The following is a 22,743-nucleotide window of genomic DNA, read 5'->3' as shown; positions in this document are numbered from 1 at the left end:
TCTTTGAGAAGGAGAATAGAAACCTGTATTTAAAGTACCAGTCCACCAATGAACTTGAAGCAAAAGGGTGAGAAGGCTTGCCTTCAATTAGCACCCACACCCTCTCATTGCATGCAAGGCTCTGGCCCATACAGTCTCATTATTTTTAATTATCTCTCAGCCCCTATATTTATTTGAAAAATAAAGTCAGGAAGAAAGTTGGTGAATAACAGACATTTGCACTTGGGCTCTGAAGACAATTATTTTGGAAAACTGGGGGAATCTGTGCTAAATGGGTCCTGGAGAAGCTATTGTCCACACTGGGGATTTTCACTAGGAAGTTAAAGCCCAAGACTTGGGGTGACCTGGAAGTTGCTATTGAAATGCATGCTGGTTCTGTTTCAGGGAACTGTTACTTCACTAACACTTAAATTCAAAGCAAAGGACACCAGCTAGTTTTACTTATCCTTAAAATTTTTGTTTATCAGTCTTTTCAGTTAATATTAAACACTAATTTACATTAGTCAATCAATAAACATTTATTAAACCTAGGCACTGTGGTGTTGGGGGGATACAAAAAAGAGGAATAAGACAGCCTCTTAATTAAGTTAAACATTTATTTTTCTCTCCCTCTCAAGTTTCCTCCCTACATTGGGAAAAATCCAAGGAAAAACAAACACTTGTAAGTAATATGTCTAGTCAATCAAAATCATTTCTGACATTGACTGTGTCTGAAAATATTGTTTCTATCTGTGTCTTGAATCCTTCATCTGTATGTCAGGGGATGGGGCCACCTCTATTATCACTGGTCCCCTGAAATTCTGGTTGGTCATCACCAACCACAACCATAACCACAATCCCAAGATATTGTGTATCTTCTTTCCTTTCTGGCTTAATAGGGGATCCTGGGCAAGGATGGAAAAATTGCTACTTCATAATAGAATTCACCTCCTTCCTTCCATTTCCAAGTATTTAAAGAACATTTTGACCTTAATCTTAATAGTTCCAATTAATATAGTAATTTTAGAGTTACAAAATTATTTCTTATATGGTAGGTAGTACAAATTATTGTCCTTGTTTGGTCATCTGACTCTGTGGGACCCCATTTTGGGGTTTTCTTGGCAAAGATGCTGGAAGGGTTTGTCATTTCCTACTCCAGCTCAATTTACAGATGAGAAAACTGAGGCAAACAAAGTTAAGTGCCCAGGATCACACAGTTGGGAAATGTCTGAGGTCAAATTTGAACTCAGGAAGATGAGTCTTCCCGACTCCACGTTTTGAACTTTATCCACTCTGCCACCTAACTGCCCAGTATTTGAGAATACTGAGTTGCAGAGAGGGAAAGTGACTTGTTTAGGGTTTCAGAATCAGATTTTAAATCTGAGTTTTTCCAGATTCTAGATTGCTCAATCAACAAACATTTATTATTACTTTGACAGCAAAGTGGAGTGAATTAGAAAGACTAATGAGGAAGTCATTGCAATAATCTAGGAGGGAGAGAGAGAGATACACCCATATACATATGAGAGAGAGACAGAGAGAGAGAGAGAGAGAGAGAGAGAGAGAGAGAGAGAGAGACAGAGAGACAGAGAGACAGAGAGACAGAGATAGTCAGAGAGATAGAGACACACACAGAGACAGAGACAGAGAGAAGGATTCTAGGACAAAGCTTTGGTGAACACTGGTAGTTAGGGAGTATATTATGGATGATGGACTAGCAATGGAAGTAGACAGGGAGAGATTACCCAGGCAGGAGGAGAATCAGGAGAGAGACGTGTTGAAAAACCCACAGTACTCAGGGAGAGAATGTTGAAAATGTTAAGCAAAGCAGAGAGGTAGAGAAGAATTAAATCTGAAGAAAGGAAGTCCATTAGATCTGGCAAATAAACGCTCATTAATAACAGCAAGTATTGAATTGATGAGGGTAGAAGTCAGATTGCAAGGGTTTGAGGAATGAGTGAAAGGAGGGGAAGTGGAGGTAGCATTTTCTAGGAAGTTTGCAAAGGGAGAAGAGATACAGATTGAGAGTTTGAAGGAAAGGGAGGGTCTGGTGAAAGTTTTTTTTTTTTTATGAATGGAAAACCTGGGCATGCTAGTAGGCAGCAGGGAAGATCTCCACAGACTCTCTAAGTGAATGAGGAGATATGAAATGAACCTTTTCTATGAGAAAAATGCAGATACAGGAACATGGAGACAGATCAATAAATCAATCAACAAAGATTCATTAAGTATAATCTCTCAAGGAGTTTACCTAAATGATTACAAACAACTAAACACAACAAGACATAAACAGGATAAATTGGAAATAATCAGAGGAGGGAAGGCACTAGAATTAAGAGGAATTGAGAAAGATTTTCTTGCATTACTTGGGATTTTAGCTGGGACTAGAAGGAAGTTAGAAAATAGAAATCAGAATGGAGAGAATTCCAGGTATGTTGGGCATGTCAGTGAAAAATCACAGCATCAGGAGAATGGGATAACTTGTTTGAGGAAGAGTCAGGAGGTTAATATTCTGGATCCCAGAGTGTACAAAGAGGAGAAAAGTATAAGGAGACTGGAAGGGTAGCAAGAAGCCAGGTCTTGAAGGGTTTTGACTAGCAAACAGAGGATTTTTATTTCATCCTGGAAGTAATAGGAACTAACTGAAATTTATTGAGTAGGTGGGTGATATGGTTAGATGTACACTTTAAGAAGATAGATTATCATGGGGAGAGACTAACTACCAAGCTTTTCAATGGTCCAAATGTGACTTAATGAAGGCCTGTCCCTTGGGGGTAATGATGCCAAAGGCGAGAAGGCAAAGGAGAAATATTCCTAAGGAAAAATCAATTGCTTTAGGCATGAGATTAGATATTGGGGGTTTGACATTGAGACCTAGGCTGTGAATCCCTAGAAGGATGGTAGTGCCCTCAACAGTAATAGGGAAGCTAGAAAAGGGGACAGGTTTGTGGAAAAATAATAAATTCAATTTTGGACATATTCAGTTTTAAGATGTTTGTGGGAAATATTCATTGGGCAATTGGAGAAGAGAAACTAAACATCATTGGAGAGGTTAAGGCTGAATAGACAGATTAGTAAATTAGCAGCATAGAGATGATTAAATATATAAGAATTGATGCAATCACCAAGAGGAAATAGTTTTGGAGAAGAGGGGATAGGATTGAACCCTGGCGGGGTGGGGGGGGGGGGACACCCATGGTTAGCAAATATGATACAGATGGAGATCCAGTGAAGGAACCAGGAGAGAAGAGTGTCACAAAAATCTAGATTGAATATCAAGGAAAAGATTGTAATGATTGTAGAGAGGTCAAGAAAGATGAGATGGAGAAAAAGTCAATAGATTTGACAATTAAGTGGAGAGAGCTGTTTCAGGTGAACAGTGAGGCTGGAAGCCAGGCTGTAGAGAGTTAAGAACAGAATGAGAGCAAATAGAGTAAAAGCACGCCTTGTAGATGCAGCTAACAAGGCTGAATGAATCAAGAATATATTGCTTTTTGAGCATGGGGGAGAATGTTTGTAGGTAACAGAGAAGCTGCTAATAGACAGGGAGAGAGTGAAGAGAAATAAGAGATGAGGATAACAGGGAACAATCTCTTGGAGGAGGCAGGATAGAATGGGATCACTTGGTTTTGTTTTTAGGTTTTTGCAAGGCAAATGGGCTTAAGTGACTTACCCAATGCCACACAGCTAGGTGATTATTGTCTGAGGTCACATTTGAACTCAGGTAACTCCTGACTGCAGGGCTGGTGCTCTATCCACTGCGCCACCTAGCCGCCCTGAATGGGATCACAAGAAGAGTAGTTGCCTTGGTAAGGAGAAGGGCCAGGGTGAAGGGGGCAATACCTATGGGTGATGTGAGATGTGGAGGAATGGAGAGGGCAGAACTCTCACGAATGACTTCAGGTTTTTCAGTGAAATATGAGATAAGGGGGTTAGGAGGATCCATGGAAAGCTTGGGGAGGGCTGAAAAACTTTTTTGGAAGTTGGCTTTTTTGGAAGAGCTACTGTGGTGAGGGGGATAGTGAGTTGATTAGAAAGAAATAGAATGATTGCTTTACTGCAGTGAGTGCCCAGTTGAAATTAAATAAAATATGTTTATAATGGATCCATACTATTGTGCTTTTCTCTAACATGGTTCAGCAGCAAATGAATAGAAATGAAAGCAGAGGATGGAAGGAGTAATCTTTAATTAATGAATATACAGCTAAGTAATCTGAAGCTTGTTAGGGCAAGTTGGCAATATGATAAGGAAAATAAGAAAAGAAGGCAAGATAGAGTTGAACTGGTTCATTAAAGGATCATGAAGGGGAAGGGAGGAAAGTGAAGACAGTGTTAGGGTGATGGTCTAGGAAAAAACTAAGAAGGAACTGAGGATAATGATGAAGTTAAAAAACAGGGTTTAGGATTGCAAGCAATGGGGGATGGATTGTGATCAGATAAGAAAATATCAGAGGCAGAATTTATGAATGTGGAAGTGGTCCATTTGTGAGTGATGACAAGATCAGGATATTGTCATCTCTGTTGTCTCTGTACTCTAGGGTATGGATCAGAGGCAAAATATGTGAGCTTTTGCCCTCAATAAGTTCCGTAACCAGCGGCTTCAGACTCTGGGTTATGCTCTGAATCAGCTTTAGTCTCAATCAGCTATGGGAAGTGATGGTAACCAAGTCCATGTTGCTATGATAAAAGATTTCCTTAAATTTCTTAAACATTAGTTTGATCCCTTTAGTCTTATTAGTTAAAACTACGAGCAATATAGGTATGTGCAATCTGTAGGTTTTTTTCCTTCATATTTTCTGTTCTTGTCATCTGAACAAAATTCCTTTTTCTTATGTTCTGAGCAGTCAAGGGAAAAAAGGGTGGGAAGAGGTTTTAAGATAAAAGTTTTAAAGTTTTCTAAGGATATATTTTTATTTGAGCATTCCTACTTCTGGCCAATTGAGAGAGACAGACAGATAAGAAGGAATGATTCTCTTCCCATACTCATCTCCTTTTACCACTTACAGAAATTTATGACATTGGAAACTAAAGAAAGAGTAACTTTGTGATTCAAATATAACCTTTTAATACAATTTTACAAGTTGTGAAATATCTCTGACATTTTTGGAGGGGAGATTTATCTCCCTAGTATTGTTTTTAAAAATTATTTTATTTTTAATTTATAGAATAAAACAAGCATTTTTATAAGATAGTACAATAAAAAGGATGATTGCACCGGAAACTGCAAGTCTACAATGTGCAACTTGATATTCATTTCAATTATGCAACAAACCTATCATGTACATTTCTTCCCTCTCTCCCTTTTTTCCTTCTGGTTCTCTTCCCTCACAAGGTGGCTATCATTGGTCACAAATAGGTACATATGTGTAAAATTATTCTAAATACACTTCTATTTATCATTTCTTTTACTAGATGCAGATAGCATTTTTCTTCATGTGTCCTTTAGAGATAATTTGGGTATTTATAATAGTGAAAATGACTTATTCATTCAAAATCTTTCTGAAAACAATATTGCTGTTGCTACAATGCAATATTCTCTTGGTTCTGCTCATTTCATTTTTCACTATTTTTTGCAAATCTTTCCATATTTTTCTAACATTATTGAGCTTGTCATTTTTTATGGGACAGTAGTATTCCATCACAATCATATACTACAACTTATTTAGCCATTTCCCAATTGGTGGACTCCTGCAGTTTCCAGTTCTTTGCCACTATAAAGAGAACTACTATAAATATTTTAGAACCTGTAGGATCTTTTCCTTTACCCCAGTCACCTTTGGAAATAGAACTAATAGTGATTTTGCTGGATGAAAGGGTATAGGCAATTTAATAACTCTTTGGGCATAATTCCACATTACTCTACAAAATGGTTGGATCAATTCACAATTTCATCAATGAATTATTGTTCCAAATTTTCCAACATCCCCTCCAATATTTTTGGATTGTTAAAAGTAGAAGATTTATAGAATTTATATATGAATGTACTCAATTATCTCTCAAATATCCCTGGAGAATGAGGTATTTTTATTTTTTTAATGTTAAAGGAGCATTTATAATTTGAAATTTGATCTGAGTTCAAAGCTACTTGTATTGAAATTAAATCCCCTGAAACCTGACAGAAGAAAATATAAGAATGTGTGTTTTGTGCAAGTAATGAGAACCTTGTGAATTCTTACCTATTCATTTGAAAACTGCCTTAAAGAGGAACTACAAAATCATGATTTTTTTAAATAGCAGCTTTCTGTACATCTCACATCCAAATAATAACACTTTTTGCATGAGTCTTGTCCAGTCTTTTAAAAAACTATCCCATGTAAGATAGCTTTAATGTTTATACTGTGATATTTCCAGTGAACTTTTGTACTGTGGCTTTTGTCACACTCTCTATACAACTCTGTTCATTAATTATCTTTGATGAACTAGAAAGAAGTGAAGAGAATCTTCATTTAAACAAACTAGATAACTTAAAAGTGAATCCTTTACTAAAGTATAGGAGAAACAATACTGATGATTATTGCTATTCAGGATTAAAATCTTTAAAAATTACTCACAACTAGAAAAAATGTGACTCATGAAGAGCCAGGTAATTACATAAATGATAGCATAATTGATGCATGACACTTGAGTTTGAACAACTAAGTTTGGGAGGCTATGGTTTTTATTTGTTGAGGATTTTGTTGAGGTTGGTTAAAAATTGCTTATATAATATATGAATTATTTGTTGATTTGTTATTATGGGAGTTATTGAATTTAACTGAAAAAATAACTTGATGGGCAAATACCAGTGGTAAAAAGACTGGGTCACAGGTCTTCTCTGGCCTGTGTCACTGTTTTTGTACTGTCCAGGAGAGTTAGATTTAGCCCTGGATCTGTTTGTCAATCTCTGCATATTTTATAGCTTTTTATTCTCCCACCTGCTAGTTGGAGAATGTTGAAAAATGAGACAACAATAAATAGCAGCCCATCTTTCCATTTCTGACAGTGATGCATTTGTCAGTTGGGATAAAACTTTGATATTTTATGTAAAATAAAATTCTCTATTTCCAAGGCTAGAATCTTTCCACTTCAGAATTTTGGAATATTGGGTAGCGAGATAGCCCTGAAGTTCTAAGAGGATAGAATCTCACCAGAGACCAGAGATCACTATCACTGCTAATCAACCTTGGATCCACAGACCTTGTTTTAAAATTCTTTTGCATCAAGCCGTTTAGATTAATAGTAACCAGTGTCTTTCTAGTTTAAAGTCAACCATCATGCATTTCCTTTCTGTATAGAATCCAAGAATGCTATTTTATTGCTTCCTGCAGAAATGCTAAACTTTGTGTTTATTTTAAGGCTTAAAAACAAGAAGATACATACTTGAAATTGATTTTTACTTTCCTCCTGATTTAAAGAAAGAAAATGGGAGGAATGAGTTAGACAAAGAGGATGAAACTATGTGTGGAATGGTAAGGAAATTGGTCGGTTACATGGTGTAAAGAAGGAAGGTAAAGTGTTGTGTCTGAGGAACCTTAAGATATCCAGATGAGGAATGGCTAGGTGGCACAGTGGATAGAGCACCAGCCCTGGAGTCAGGAGTACCTGAGTTCAAATCCAGTCTCAGACACTTAATAATTACCTAGCTGTGTGGCCTTTGGACAAGCTACTTAACCCCATTTGCCTTGCAAAAATCTAAAAAAAAAATCCAGATGAAAAGTGATGAAAAAATCCCTTTCTTGTTCTCAGAAGACTTTTTTTAAAAATTATTTTTATTAAAGATGTTATTTGAGTTTTACAATTTCCCCCCCCATCTTGCTTCCCTCCACCCCCCACGGAAAGCACTGTCAGTCTTTGTTTCCATGTTGTACCTTGATCCAAATTGGGTGTGATGAGAGAGAAATCATATCCTTAAAGAAGAGAAGAGAATTCTAAGAGGTAACAAGATCAGACAATAAAATATCTGTTTTTTGCTAAATTAAAGGGAACAGTCCTTGCACTTTGTTCAAACCCCACAGTTCTTTCTCTGGACACAGATGGTATTCTCCTTTGCAGACAGCCCAAAATTGTTCCCAATTGTTGCACTGATGGAATGAGCGAGTCCTTCAAGGTTGAACATCACTCCCATGTTGCTGTTAGGGTGTACAGTGTTTTTCTGGTTCTGCTCATCTCACTCAGCATCAGTTCATGCAAATCCCTCCAGGCTTCCCTGAATTCCCATCCCTCCTGGTTTCTAATAGAAAAATAGTGTTCCATGACATACATATACCACAGTTTGCTAAGCCATTCCCCAATTGAAGGGCATTTACTTGATTTCCAATTCTTTGCCACCACAAACAGGGATGCTATTAATATTTTTGTACAAGTAATGTTTTTACCCTTTTTCCTTATCTCTTCAGGGTATAGACCCAGTAGTGGTATTGCTGGGTCAAAGGGTATGCACATTTTTGTTGCCCTTTGGGCATAGTTCCAAATAGCTCTCCAGAAGGGTTGGATGAGTTCACAGCTCCACCAACAGTGTAATAGTGTCCCAGATTTCACACATCCCTTCCAACAATGATCATTATCCTTTCTGGGCATATTGGCCAATCTGAGAGGTGTGAGGTGGTACCTCAGAGAAGCTTTAATTTGCATTTCTCTAATAATTAATGATTTAGAGCATTTTTTCATATGGATATAGATTACTTTGATCTCCCCAACTGTAAATTGCCTTTGAATATCCTTTGACCATTTGTCAATTGGGGAATGGCTTTTTGTTTTAAAAATATGATTCAGTTCTCTGTATATTTTAGAAATGAGTCCTATGTCAGAATCATTAGTTGTAAAGATTGTTTCCAAATTTACATTTCTTTTGATCTTGGTTACCTTGGTTTTATCTGTGCAAAAGCTTTTTAATTTAATGTAATTGAAATCATCTAATTGGTTTTTGGTGATGTTCTCCAACTCTTCCTTAGTCATAAACTGTTCCCCTTTCCATAGATCTGACAGGTAGACTAGTCCTTGATCTTCTAATTTGCTTATAGTATTGTTTTTTTATGTCTATGTCCTGTAACCATTTGGATCTTATCTTGGTAAAGGGTGTGAGGTGTTGGTCTAATCTAAGTTTCTTCCATACTAACTTCCAATTATCCCAGCAATTTTTATCAAAGAGGGAGTTTTTATCCCAATGGCCGGACTCTTTGGGTTTATCAAACAGCAGATTACTATAATCATCTCCTGCTTTTACACCTAGTCTATTCTACTGGTCCACCACTCTCAGAAGACTTTTAACTCCTGGGTAAAAGTACAACCTGGGAGAAGAAATATTGATGAATTATTAAAGTAGGAATTTAGTATATTAATTATCAGTAACACCAATAACTGTTCCATGCCTTCATTTTTGTCTCTACTTGGTATGATTTTCTATTTCAGCTCTTTCCTCAGCATATACATTTGAACATATGTGATCATGGCAATTTATTTATATGGAAGAAAATCTAAAGACATGTGAAACAATCTTCTGAATGAGTTGAGATGCTTAATGAAGTTACCTCATCATCATCTTTGCTTCCTTCCCAGATATTATCAATATAAATAGGGAAAGATCCCAATGCATACACACCGATGGTTTATATGAAGTATAGGGAGGAAATCTGACTGTCAGACAATATTGTCAACTCAAAGACAAGAAACTTTGTCTAAACACATGAGTTTGAATTAACTCACTACCCTCAAATCCTTGTTGAAGCCTGGGTTTTCTCATCTCATCTTACCATCTCAGGCTCATGGCTAGGAGGAATATCACGTAAAGAAAAGCATCTGATCTGGGACAGTATTCATTAGTAGCCTTCAGTACTGACAACTCTGATTGTGTTCTTTAAGAAAAAATCTACTCCTGGCAGACCAGGTAAATTCTTTTTTTTTTCTATTTAATTTTAGAAAGGTTTTATTTATTTTTAGTTTTACAATTTTTCCCCTGATCTTACTTCCCCTAACCCATCCCCCACAGAAGACAGTCTGTTAGTTAGTGTTTACACTGTTTCCATGGTATACATTGATCCAAATTGAGTGTGATGAGAGATCCTTAAGGAGGAAACATAAAGTATAAGAGAGAGCAAGATCAGACAATAAGATATAAGTTTTTCCCCCCTAATTAATGGTAATAGTTCTTGGTCTTTGTTCAAACTTCACAGTTGTTTCTCTGCATACAGATGATATTCTCCATTGCAGACAAGTTTGCTAGTCTTTCTGTCATTCCCATAGTATGCCTTGATCTAAGTTGAATGTGATGAGAGAGAAATCATATCCTTAAGGAAGAAACATATAGTATGAGATATAGCAGAAGTACATCATAAGACATTTTTTTTTTAAATTAAAGGTAATAGTCTTTGAACTTTGTTCAAACTCCACAATTCTTTCTCTGTATACAGATGGTATTCTCCATCACAGATACCACAAAATTGTGCTTGATTGTTGCCTGGTTGGTATGAGCGAGTCCATCAAGGTTGATCATCATCCCCTTGTTGTTGTTAGGGTGTATAATGTTTTTCTGGTTCTGCTCATCTCACTCAGCATCAGTTCATGCAAATCCCTCCAGGCTTCCCTGAATTCCCATCCCTCCCCTCCTGGTTTCTAATAAAATAATAGTGTTCCATCACATACATCGACCACAGTTTGTTAAACCATTCCCCAATTGATGGACATTTCCCTCAGTTTCCAATTCTTTGTGACCACAAACAGGGCTGCTATGAACATTTTTATACAAGTGATATTTTTACCCTTTTTCATAATCTCTTCAGGGTATAAACGCAGTAGTCTGACCAGGTAAATTCTTGTTTTTTTTTTACTTCTATCTTTTCTTCATTTTATTTATTTTTTTATTAAAGATTTTATTTGGGGGGTGGCTAGGTGGCATAGTGGATAAAGCACCGGCCTTGGAGTCAGGAGTACCTGGGTTCAAATCCAGTCTCAGACACTGAATAATTACCTAGCTGTGTGGCCTTGGGCAAGCCACTTAACCCCATTTGCCTTGCAAAAACCTAAAAAAAACCCCCCAAACCAAAAAACAACCCAAGATTTTATTTGAGTTTTACAATTTTCCCCCCATCTTACTTCCCTCCCTCTACCCCCCAGAAAGTAATTTGTCAGCCTTTACTTTGTTTCCATGTTGTACATTGATCCAAATTGAGTGTGATGAGAGAGAAATCATATCCTTAAGGAAGAAACAAAAAGTCTAAGAGATAACAAGATCAGACAATCAGATATCTGTTTTTGTCCCTAAATTAAAGGGAATAGTCCTTGGTCTTTGTTCAAACTCCACAGTTCTTTCTCTGGATACAGATGCTTATTCTCCATTGCAGACAGCCCCAGACTGTCCCTGATTGTTGCACTGATGGAATGAGTGAGTCCATCAAGGTTGGTCATCTCCCCCATGTTGCTGTTAGGGTGTACAGTGTTCTTCTGGTTCTGCTCATCTCACTCAGCATCAGTTCATGCAAATCCCTCCAGGCTTCCCTGAATTTCTGTCCCTCCTTGACCAGGTAAATTCTGATGATCACTTGTTGACCTCTGGAAATGCTTTCCTTCTGTGTGACCAGAATGAATTGAAAATATAGAAAATATCCCTTTCATTCTGTTATATGACTTTGATCATGATCCTATTGCATATAAATCATTGTAAAGTGGTGTGTGTGTGTGTGTGTGTGTGTGTGTGTGTGTGTGTGTGTGATATACCTTTCCTGTAGCAGTATTTCAGAATTTGCTTGAAAAATCTTCTCTGAATATCATCAGGGGTCCCCAATGACCCTCACCTTCTGGATCCTGTTTCTTTCAGGATCAAATATTCTTAAAACTACATTTCAAAATTTCATTCCTTTCTATCTTTCCAGTCTGCTTATTCCTTTGGTTTGCTTATACTTTTCCTCATTTCTTCTCCACTCTATGATCCAATACTGGTTGACACTTTACCTCCCTTCTTCATGCCTTGGTAGTGGTTCTTTCATGCCTGGGATGCTTTCCTTCCTCACCTTCACCTGGCTTCCTTCAAGACTCCATTCAAATCTAGGGGTGGCTAGGTGGTGCAGTGGATAGAGCACCAGCCCTGGAGTCAGGATTACCTGAGTTCAAATCCAGTCTCAGACACTTAATAATTACCTAGCTGTGTGGCCTTGGGCAAGTCACTTAACACCATTTCCTTGCAAAAACTTAAAAAAAAAGACTCTATTTGAATCTTTCCTTTGCAGGAAGGTTTTCTCAATCCCCTTGACTCTAGTACCTTCCTTTCTGATATTACTTTTCATCCACTGTCTCTTCTCTCCCTGTCTCTGTCCATTCTTCCTCCCCCCCAAATATATCTTGTAATTATTTACATTTACTCTCCCTATTAGAACATGAAGTTGGGTCTGGTCCCCCCACACTTTTTATAGTTCACATATCTCTTAAGCTTAGAATAGTGACTGACATATATTAGTGTTCCTTGATACAATGAATTTTATGACAAGCTCTTTTAATCTGATATCCTTGATGACCACTGGACTTCAGAAAAAGGGAGTGTTGTTAGAAACAGATAGCACTAGAAATGACAGTTGATCTTTTGATATAAAGGAATGAGGCAGAATATCTACAAGACAAAAAAAATTAACCCTTAAAGCCCAACTGTCTTGAGTCATTTGGTTTCTCATATCAGCATATGATGGCATAGCACAATTATTCATGTCGATAAAACGTACAATTGCCCAGGTGATGATTGACATTGGGATAGCCCATATGAACATTTATCTTGGTTGGTGCTAGTGTTGGAAAATAACTAGAATCTTCCCAAAGGGAGCAGGAAGAGATGAGACTGGATCCCATCTGGGAAACAGCACGGTGTTTCCAATGATTCCTAACCACTCATTGTTATAGTCCATCTGACTTTAGTACCAATATTGTCTTAGTGGATAACCAGGTATTAACTTTGATAAAAGAAAGACCTGAATTAAAGTGCCACTTATGATACATAATTAGGTTGCTAGTAGCTAGAGTGCCAGGCCCAAAGTCAGGAAAATTCATCTTCCTGAGTTCAAATCTGACCTCAGACACTTACTGAGCTATGTGACCCGGAGTGAGTCACTTAACTCTATTTGCCTCAGTTTTCTCATCTGTAAACTGAGTTAGAGAAGGCATTGTTGGACTTTTCTAATATCTTTGCTGAGAAAACTTCAATAGAATGACAAAGAATCAGGCATGATTGAAATGATTGAATAACAACACATGAAACACAGTGGTTGTATCACCTTGGGTAAGTCATTTAATAATTTCAAAGTTCCAGGTAACTCTATATTTCATACTCTGCATGTATCATTTATCTATTTATCTATATAAATTTATTTATTTATTTTCACATTTTATTTCCCAATAGGAAGTAAGCTCTTTGCTGCTATGTGGTACACTCCTCTAATTTCCATAATTGGTAAATCTGAAGCTGGGGGAATCATATGAGTTCTGGACTTCTGAGAGGGGGGAGCCTTAGTTTGGTACCAACATGGTTAGCCCTTGGGAGTAAGGGATCACTAAGCTGCTGAAAGAAGGGTAAACCAATCCAGGTTGGACAAATGAAGCAGATTTAAAGCTACCTGACTAGTAATGGGATCAGGCCTATGAGTAACTATGCTACTTCCAATCTATGCAAAAATAGAGAGCTCTAGTCTCAAAAAACAAAACAGAATGTAAACTTGAGAGCAGGGACTGCTTCATGCTTTTGCTTTATAAACTGAGTGTTTATTTAACACAGTATCTGACACATGATAAGTCCGTTATAAATACTTACAGATCGATTAATAAATTGCAAAGCAGCTGACCTGTATGGTGGAGCGTGTTTCCTCACTATGTGGAGCGTGTTTCTCTGCATACAGATGATATTCTCCATTTCTCTGCATACAGATGATATTCTCCATTTTCTACATCAAATGAAATCATTGAGCTGGAGGCAAACAAATGAACAACCAACAAATAAAAAAACCCCAAATAAACTAACAACAACAAAAATCCTATCAGCAATTTTCAAAATTTTTGGCCTCAGGATATTTTTATAGTAATAAAAATTACTTAGAACTTCACTGAAAAGAACTTTTATTTATATGTGGTTTATCTATCAATATTTACCATAATAGAATAATTTTAGCCATGTGGATCCCCTGAAAGGGTCTCAGGGATCTCTGAATATCCCTAGATCACACTTTGAGAATTACTGTTCACAGTGGTGTCATCTGCTTATGAATTATAGAACATAAAGAACTTGAAATATGTTATACATTTGTTTTTTTCAGCTTTTACAAAGAAATATTTACTTCAAAGATATAAAACAAATATACAAACAGTTTAGCTTTGTTTCTATAGACAAACAGTCTGGGTCTGTTCAAATGCAAAAAAGAATAAAATCATCATTTTTTTTACCAGATAATAATAATCCAGGGCTTCTAGCTTTCTTTCATTAGACTTAATATCAGTACTTACATGGGACTTGACAATGTAGAGCATAACTATTTATTAGTCTTTATACAAAGAATTCAACAAAAGTATCTGTACTTAAGCAAATATAAAATGAAAAATTTATGAAAATGATATCATTTGTTTATTAGTTCCATTTGCAAAATGGAACTGCCTGTGAAAGAACTCTTAATAGAAAAAAAAGACTATGTTTACTGCTTGAAAAATTGCCAATTTTCTCTAGGATCTAACAGTTTAGAATTATCTAAAAAACCTAAAATACTGGGAAGAGAATCTCTCCAGGTGTCCCTGAAAAAGCAAAAGGTCCCAAATGAAACTCTGGTCATGCTGTCATGATCTTAAAGCATTCCCCATTTCCTTAGGGTTCTCTGATATCTTAAAAAAGAGTAGGAGTATCTATGCTTTCTGACATAGACTCCAGCTGCCATCAATTGTGTTCTATTGCATTTTGGGGGGGGGGTTCCCCTATACTCTAGTCCATTTAAATACCATTTAACCATTCATGGATCAGCTTTTTACAAGAAATAGTTATTTCAAAGGTATAAAAGAAATAGATAACTTAGTTCAGTTATTTTTTTGTGCAGGTCCAAGTCAAAATCCAAAACTCCCTTTGAGCTGAAGTTCAGGTACCCTGGCTTCTAAGGATTCCCCTAGCATACAGTCTGGCTGCAGTGGCTTACCTAGGATGTTGGCCCCAAGGTCGCCTTCTCTCCAACTTTGTGTTCCAGTGGGCATCATTGTTAGCACCTGAAACTGAGAAGGACAAATGAAACAAAACAAGAAGGGAGGGAAATGTACTCTTTCCCAATTTAGTTCATGGCAGCCCCACTGAGTGTGAGTTGTGAGCTTTCCTCTCTAGATGTGGCAGAAGAGAGTGTGCTGGAAAGAGTTATCTATAAGACAAGTCATATGTAACCCAAAGAGCAGTTGTGAACTTGCAACTAAATGGTATAAAAGATAGAAGACTAGGTCTGGAATCAGGAAGATTTGAGTTCAAGTCCAGCCTCAGAGACTTAATAGCCGTGTGACTCTGAGAGAATCATTTAGCTCCTGCCTTGGTTTTCCCAACTGTAAAATAGGAATAATAACAACACCTACCTCATAGAGTTTTTTAGGTTTTTGTCAAGGCAATGGGGTTAAGTGACTTGCCCAAGGTCACACAGCTAGGTAATTACCAAGTGTCTGAGGCCTGTTTGAACTTAGGTATTCCTGACTCCAGGGCTGGTGCTCTATCCACTGTGCCACCTATTTGCCCTATGGAAGCACCATCCATTATCATTTAAGCCTCTAGCTGTCTTTGCTGAATTTAAGTGCCCTGAATCAAATAACCTGGGTCCATTAGTACCAAGAAATTGGGACTGCTGAGCCACTGTCAGTGACATTGCAAACACTGTCTAGCAGGAGAAGAATATTCTCTATTTACTCTTCACCAGATTGCTTTGTGTCTATTCCTAAAATGTTTTCAGAATATGTCATTGAAGAGATATTTAAGGTTCATTGAGATAAGGGAGGCACTAATGATCATAAAAAGCAATATAACTTCTTTGGGAACTGGCCATATCCAACTGACATTCTTAATAACCTTTTTGGGAAGTGGGGGGGCAGGGGAGACAAGGTTACTCAATCATAAGCATGCCATGGTTGTACTTTACTCGGATTTTTGCAGTGTTTGATAAAATAACTTATGGTCTATGGAGCAGGAGTGTCCAAACTTTTAGCTCTTCTGGGTCTTGTCATATAGAAATTAATATTAAATTGTTATATGTGATGCTTGATGAGTTTTTGTTGGATGATGTGGCCCTAAAAGGTTGGACATTTCTGCTCTAGAGGGAAAAGAAAGGGAGATGTGGGCTAGGTGTCATTAGGTGGCTTTGGAAATAGTGTGATGGTTGAACTTAACAGTCTAATGATTTTTGGTCGACTTGGAAATCTTCAGTAGGGTGTCCCAGAAATCCATGGTTGTCACTATGTTATTTAACATTTTCATACAAATTTGGATAAAGGGATCAATTCTATTATTGTCAAATTTGCAGATGACTTAGAAGGCAAAGCTAGCAAAAACCGATGGATTCTGGATCCCTGAAAGATCCTGCTAGGATAGAACCTTGGATGGAAACCAATAAGGTGAAATTTCATTAGGATAAAATGTAGAATCTTATGATGGAGTTTAAGCAATCAATTTTATAAGTACAAGACGAGGGAGGCATGCTTAATCAGCAGTTTGGCTTTAAAAGAGTTGGTGATTTTAGTGGATTGCAAATTCAATATGTACTTAGAGTGTGATATAAAAGCCAAAAAAGCTATTGAGATATTGGACCACATTGAGAAGCAATGCTTTCCAAAACTTAAAACAATTAGTGATGTCCTCGGTCCTCATCAGATTCCATCTGGAGTTTTTTGTTCAGTTTGGGTCTTATTTTTTTCCCAGAAGAATATTGATAAGCTGGGCAGCATCCAGAAGAAGACAATCAGAATTGGTTTCTGACATGGATGGTTTGTTTGAAGGTACTGGACATGGTTAGCCAAGAGAATGGGATATGTTGTCTGTCTTCAAGTCATTAAAGGGCTATCACATGGAAAAAAAGATTGATAATAATAGAATTTATGTAATGCCTTAAAGCTTGCAAAGCTTTTCCACATAACAGCTAAGAGGTAGGAATCTCCTCATTTCACAGATAAGAAATTAAGGCAGGCACATTAATAGACTTGCTTCAGGTAACAAAGATATTAGATATTTGCAGCTGGATTTGAACTCAGATTTGAGTTCATGTTTTCCTGACTCCAAGTCCCACACTGGTCACCTCTCTTCTTCTGTTGTTGAGCTATTTCCCTTGGGACTAATTGTCTGTGACCCCCATTTGGGGGTTTTCTTTGCAAATATACTAGAATATTTTGCCATTTCTTTCTCCACTTCATTTTACAGGTGAGGAAACTTAGGCAAACAGATTCACACAGGTAGTAAGTATTTGAGACTGGATTTGAACTCAAGGCTTATGACTCTAGACTGTGCCCCCATCTACCTAGTTTGACCACCTAGAGTAGGGGTGGGTACCTTTTTTTCTACCAAGGGCCATATAGATATTTACAACATTTGGAGAATCAGAATTTTTTTTTTTTTTTTTTTTTTTTTTTTTTTAGGTTTTTGCAAGGCAAATGGGGTTAAGCGGCTTGCCCATGGCCACACGGCTAGGTCATTATTAAGTGTCTGAGGCCAGATTTGAACTCAGGAACTCCTGACTCCAGGGCCACTGCTCTATCCACTGTGCCACCTAGCTGCCCCTATTTACAATATTTGGTCAGACATTTAGTTTCTCCTCTAAAGCTGCTAGCTTTATTGAATTGCCACATCCATAGGCCTTCCTGGCTGCTCTAGGGGTTACCAATGGGGATGAAAGAGGAACAGTGGGTGAAAAGTACAAAGTGGTTGATTTTGGCCTTATATGAGGAAAACCTTCCTCACAGTTGGAGTTGTCCCAAAGACTGCCTTGAGAAATCTTGGGTTTCCCCTCATGTGGCAGAAGTTGGGCAGTGACTTGTTTTGATTGTCATGGAAATCATTTTGGTGCTAGGGGTGGATATAAGTTTGCCTGGATGCTTCTGCCAGGCTGTGATATGAATCCATCACATTACTAAGGCAAACTGATCTGGAGTGAGTCATCAAGAAATCTTATTTCAATAAGACTATTTTAGGAAGCTGGGCATCAAAGAAAAAATACCATTTGAAAGGTTTAAGATAAAAATGATTTTGGTTCTTCAAGAGATATTTTAATTAAGTAGTTTATTAAATTCCAATCTTTACTGATGATATGAAATAAATGAGCCACTGCAATGCTACTAGCTAGCATATTAGCATGAAGTTTCATTTTTCAAATGACTGTTTTGTTTTACCCAAGGACAATGATATTCTGAATAAGAACTGTCAACTGTTGGGTGATGGGTTGGTTAGTTTTACATCATGAGTATTTTCTTCTTTTTCTGTTTTATCTTCTCTGGTGAAGTGAAAAAGAGAGCAAATATATGTAAGGGATTTTTGTTGTTGCTTGCTGTTCAGTTGTTTTACTCGCGTCTGACTCTTCATGACCCCATATTGGATTGCAGTGACTTATCTAAGGTCACACAGCCAGCTAGTGTCCGAGGCTGAATTTGTACTCAGGAGAATAAATCTTTCTGACTTCAGGGCTAGAGCTCTATCTTCTGTGCCACCTGGCTGCCCCATCTAGAAATTAAAATGACATAAAGGCAAATGATGTCATTAAAAAGAAAAAAACTTTAAAAATAGACCTTTAAAATCATTATAAGTCTGGGGAGGAGGAGGTACAAAGGGAAGATTAAAAACAGATGATGCCAATAAAATTTTTATCAACAAAGGAGGGGCTTGTTTGCTTCCACTGTAGCCATAGCTCTAACTAGGATATGACTGGAGTTTTGTCCCAGGGTAACAAACCTGAGAGAACACTAATAAAATATATACAAACAACTAAGCATAGTATGTAGTAAGAATAGCTATTTAAAGTAGAAGGCAAGGGGGCAGCCAGGTGACACAGTGGATAGAGAACGGCCCTGGAGTCAGGAGTACTTGAATTCAATTCGGCCTCAGACACTTAATAATTACCTAGCTGTGTGGTCTTGGGCAAGCCACTTAACCCCATTGCCTTGCAAAAACCTAAAAAAAATATGAATGGTGTAAAGTAGAAGGCAAACAGATGGTCCTTGTGTTTCCTTCCCGACTGGGGATCATTCCACATGAGTTTTTTTTTTGCCTCAACTTGACTTGTCCAGCCCTACTTTTTCCATGGCAATGATTCTCCCAGCAGCAATTGTTTTGTGTTTTGGGAATTCACTTAAGAGAATCACACTTCCCCCATTGCCCCTCAGTGTTTGAGCCAAATTGAGTGTCATTCAATTTCCTCCAGGTGCAAAAATTGCTAGTTAGAGCCTAGACCACAGTCTTATCTGGATGCTAAGTCTGAAGTCGGCTCAAAGAGCAAGGCACCATGATCTGGTATCCCCTTTGTTCTATATGTGGTTGTAGAGTTTGAAATTCCCTTTCTGTTTTAGGTTAGGCCTCCCTCTATCTCATGCCTCAGTTTGCAAAAGAAGTGCTGTTTCTGGCTGGAGGCAACATTGTTATTTCAAGTTCAGATGTGCTGTTAACAAGTAATTTTTTACATAATATCTCCCCGAGCATAACCTTCGAACAAATCCTCTAAAGCAAGCCGACCTAGCAGTGTTTCTCAGGGTATCTGGTCAGAGAAGGCAGACTCTATGATTTGACAGGCCTCAACCCATGAGGAGAAAATCATATTCTGTTTAACTCCCATGTCTGCCTGGTAGGCAAAGTCTGAAGGCACTAGTGGTATAATTATCCAGTAAAAACTAAGGGAAGAAAAGGAAAGGGAGGGGAAAATTTTCTCTCTTCCAGAAATCAAAAGAATTTGTCAGCAAAATGCAAAATGTGTCAGCATAGTTGGTTTGCTTTGAATTTTATCAGAAAGAAACATTTTTAAAAGGAGTAATAGAAAAATGCTAGAAAACTAAATATGTATCATGAAATAATGGAAATCCATGAGGCAGGTCAAGTTCATTGCGTGTGTGTGTGTGTGTGTGTGTGTGTGTGTGTGTGTGTGTGGCCTGTTATAGTTTAGACGATTAAGACCAATTTTTGTCAAATGATTGTTATTTGATAACTTCATCAGCAACTCTCTTGTAGACATGAAGTAGTCTTGTACTTGCCTAAAAATGACTTATCAAAATGAATTTCATCCCTTTGATTCACTACTAAATTCCTCTATGTGTCTCAGACAGCCCTCAAAGTCTGTGGTTTGGTAGAGCTGGACTCAAGATCCCTCAGAATTCTTGTCAAGTCAACACAGCAACAAGTATGTTTTAGGAGCCTAGGCTATGTGGCAGGTGGTCTGCTGAAGGTTGGGCACAGAAAACACAGGGTGGGGTTTAAGGGGGAGAGAAAGAATTTGTCTTCCCTCAAAGAGCTCCTATGTGAACAAGATAGAGTCAGGATAAAGTGGAGATAATGCCGGAAGAAAGGGAAGAGTATTAAGGGGGACTGGGAAAGACTTCTTATAGAAAATTTATCTGGGATCTGAAGGAAATCAAGTAAACTAGTAAACAGAGAGAGAGAGAGAGAGAGAGAGAGAGAGAGATACAGAGACAGACTAAGAGAGAGAGAGAGACAGAGGGAGACAGAAGGAGTAGGTCAGAAATTTGTAAGCTCTCCAGGTTTTTTTTTTCCCCAGACAGAAAAATAACCAAAAAATGAACATAAAGTAGCAAAAATGAAGGGATAAAGCAGCTCTCCTCCTAAACAGGGCTGGGAAATTCCATGAAAGGCCCACAGAATCATGTAGCATGGTGCTTCCATGGCAACCACAGGCGGGTCTCACATTAAGGGTGAGTTAATAGGTTAATTTTTAAGTTGATAATATGGCACTCAAATGGGGTTATACATATCCAAAGGACCATTGGCAGGAAAAAGGTGCCTATTCCAGTCCTAAGACATTGGCCTCAGAGAAGATAATAGAGGCTGAAGTTTGGTATGAGTAAAGTGTAGATACCTCAAGACCATTTCATCAAACCAGCAAACAGTAGGTCCTGAGGGAAGCTGACTTGGACCCAGGAACTTTCACCTCATAAACTTTTGTCTCAAACTTTCATCCTAGGAACATTTGAGAAATATCAAAGAAGTCAGTGTCACTGGATCAAAGGGGAATAAGTTTTAGGGAGACTAGAAAGCCAAACAGAGGAGGAAATTGGAAGTCACGAGTTAAATGAATGCCTGGGGGGGGGGCGTTGACATGATCAGACCTTTGTCCTTGGAAAAATCAGTTTGATAGCTGAGTGGAAAATGGACTGGAGGGAATAGAAATTTGGGACAGGGAGTCAAATCAGAAGCATATGAGCAATTAAAGGATATCAGAGGTCAAAATATAGCTATCACTGGTATCCAGAAAAATTCCATAAACTTGCCAAGGCTGGACCTATAATCTCATTCCCATGCTGCTTTGTAGGACCTGTAAAAGATAGACTGATCATATGGTCAAAGCTAGGAATGGCAGCTGGAGAGCCCAATGCTCCAGAGATATGAATGCATGAAAAAAATATTAAATACTCACAATATACTAGACATTATGCCTACCGACACCCTTGTGCTATTTGGATTAAGTGAGGAAGGACCTCAATATTTGGGTGGATCTCTTGTGATAGGTTTATGGAAAGATGGACAGGAATCACATGGGAAGGGTAGGTGGAGATGGGTTGTGAGCTACATTGATGTAGGTAGTATTGTTGTTGGTCGTATCCACATCAATGAACCCAGATCCATTTGTGTGTTGGGTACTTGAGTAGATCATGCATATCTTTGGAAACATTAGTAGATTCTCTTTTAGCAATGTTTGTGAATGCCTGGGCTGCAGTAGCATGGCATGCCTGGAAGACATTCTTCTTTGTGTATGTTGATATTCTGTATATTAGTTAAAAAGTACCAGCCAAGTGTAAGGTTTTCTGGTCATGTTGGATTGGCAGATAGTGACAAAGAACTCTAACTGCTAAATGCAATGGGCTTTCCTTGATACTTATTCTATTTAATATTTCTACAGCTTCTGACTCTGTTGGTGACCCCTGTCTTAAACCCCTATGTTAGAAGTATTGACTTCTGTCACCCAGATTGTATACTTGTTGAGTCCCTTTCTGGACTCCCTGAACCTTCCCTAGGTGAGCTTTGAAGGGGCGGGAGACAAGGAAGACAAGTTCTCCCTTTGTACACCAAGGTCTCCATTTATTTACCAAAATGCAAGTGCTTAAATATCCTCCCCAGTCCCTGGTCTACTCTCACTCCCGTGGCACTTAGTAAAACAACATTCTGGTGCTCAAGGGCACTAGGTGATGAAGATTTACAGTATTCCCACACATAACAGTCCCTAACATATACTCTCTCTCTCCTTTAATTTTTCTGATAATTTTTTTTCCAGTTTCCACTGCTGTATTATCATTTTGCTCCCAATTACCCAGTGGAAGGAATCCCCAAAATTCTGTACTGGGCCTTCTTTTCTTTCTCTATATTCTCTCCTTTGGCCATCTCATTATTCTATTCAAATTATTCACATTCTACTTAGATTTTACACACAAACAAACATACACACACAATTTTTCAATCCTGCTTTATCAAGTGTTAGGAATCTTTACATGAATATTTTATAAGTCTCTCAAACTCTACTTATCTAAAATGCAGTTCATTATATTTTCTCCCAAAGTCATTCCCTCAAACATCCAAACTCATGTTCTTGGAATTATCCTTTACTCTTTCCT

This window comes from Macrotis lagotis, chromosome 3 (genome assembly GCF_037893015.1).
Source record: "Macrotis lagotis isolate mMagLag1 chromosome 3, bilby.v1.9.chrom.fasta, whole genome shotgun sequence".
NCBI lineage: Eukaryota > Metazoa > Chordata > Mammalia > Peramelemorphia > Peramelidae > Macrotis > Macrotis lagotis.
This window is presented reverse-complemented; position numbering follows the sequence as displayed.